Source organism: Myotis davidii, unplaced genomic scaffold (assembly GCF_000327345.1).
Source record: "Myotis davidii unplaced genomic scaffold, ASM32734v1 scaffold473, whole genome shotgun sequence".
NCBI classification, from domain to species: Eukaryota; Metazoa; Chordata; class Mammalia; order Chiroptera; family Vespertilionidae; genus Myotis; species Myotis davidii.
The window spans coordinates 3,986,607-3,988,307 of NW_006284843.1; the positions used below are offsets into that span (position 1 = coordinate 3,986,607).

General features: G+C 41.2%; 1 protein-coding gene across 3 annotated transcripts in view; it reads left to right on the plus strand.

The window, feature by feature from the left end:
- Positions 1-75: 75 nt before the first annotated feature.
- Positions 76-1,701, plus strand: part of LOC102772821 (chromosome unknown open reading frame, human C5orf30) — a 93,868-nt gene continuing 92,242 nt past the window's right edge. The window contains exon 1 of one of the 3 annotated variants that reach the window (XM_015558297.1): positions 76-297. The gene's annotated coding sequence lies outside the window, so the exon portion shown is untranslated. The remainder of the gene's footprint in view (positions 298-1,701) is intronic. The other 2 variants (XM_015558288.1, XM_006755137.2) reach the window with 2 other exon arrangements.

Sequence of the window (1,701 nt, forward strand, 5' to 3'; positions counted from 1 at the left end):
CTTGAAGCGAAAGCGGCAGATGTCTTTGGGCATCCCCGCCTTTGCCCCACCTGTCGCGGGTCGACTTTGGGGCGGGTGGGAAGCAGGGGAAAGGGGTTTCCAGGCCGGCGGCAGTCAGCCCTTGAGCAGGCGGCCCCATTGTGAGGCTGCCAAACTCTAGTGGTGGAATCTGCAAATCTCTGCCAGAAAGGAGATGGGAACACGAAGGGAACGACGGCCCCGTCCCTTCCCCTTGCAGTTGTTCCACAGCCTTAGGGTCTCCCTGCTGCTTCATCCGCGCCCGTCTGCACCCAGTGGGTTAGTAATTTGTGTCGAGCCAAGATGCTGAGTGTGAATGTGGGTGGCTGTGGCGCACAGGTTAAAACTGGAGCTGGGAACTTTTTAAACATTTGAGGAATTGGAAGAACGAAAGCAGAAGCATTTTATAGTGTGCTTGCTACTCCTAGCCGAAAGAGCAATTCTTGCACAACATTTCTGACGTTACTAGACTCTTCATTTTACATTCTTTTTCTCAGATGAGCCACCCTACAATTTAGAATGGTTAGTTGGTTTGATTTTAACCCTGTAGAGCAGGCTAGACAGTACAGAGATAGAAATGACCCTTTCCCAAAGTTTATTTCCCCAGGTATTTTAAAATACAGCACTGGTTATTATTGCAGAAGCTTTTGTTCCTTTAATTCAAGACCATGATTTATGCTTACACAGTTATGTTCAATGGATGTTTCACAGATTTCTCAGTGTTTTATTGTGTACCTGTGTATGCATTATAAACTTTAAAAAAATGACCAAAATGAAATACAAGCATTAATCAGTCCAGAGACCTCTTGATTTGATCTTACATAGAGTCAGTGGGTTTGTTTACTGTCTCTATGTAATTTTGTGTAGTTTGGAGAGGTACTGTACACATTAACCCTTAAGGATGTAGTGTGGTGGGAGTAACCAAACATTTACGTACAGGATTTTTATCCTGGGTAGGGTGGAGATCAACTCTTTTCCAGAGAGAACTCTGATTTGTCACAGAGTGACAAAATCACTATCAGTTTCGTCAGTTCCACTGTGTACACCTGTCCCGTTTAGGTTATGCTTCCAGAGGCAAGTTTCATGTAAAGACTGCATGCAGCCCTGCAGTTCTAGTTACCCTCCCTCATACTTGTGGTGAAACTGAATTTCTTTCCTAAAATAGGTGGAAGGATGATTTCATCTAATGATAAGGAATTGATAATCTAGCTTTAATTTCTAGCAGAAATAGAAAATGGGTGCTGTACTTTAAGGAGGTTGCTATTAGAAGAACTGATAATGGAGAAACACATTTTTGTCTTACGGAACCCATTATGGGTTGTCTTACAACGTTGGTGAGGTTAATAATTTGTTTGTAAGCTCAAGGATGGTTTCAGAAAAGTCACACCCTACTTAACGCTTCTTAAAAATTATCGACTTTGTTTTTATGAGTTGCAAATTAAAAAGGTTATTTTCAAGTAAACTGTACAATGAGCCTGTATGCACAGCTAAGCATTTTTGTCTGTGCGTGTTGTTAAATCATGTTATTTCTGCTCAGTGTTCTGTTTTTTGGAGAGATGTTTTGATCCTCTCTTCTAGTGTGTTTAGAGTGATTTTTGAGACTGGTGGTTGCAAAGTATTTTCATTAATCTCAACAGAACTTTAAAAAAATTTTTCTAAGTGGTTTTTCATTATTGGTCTTTC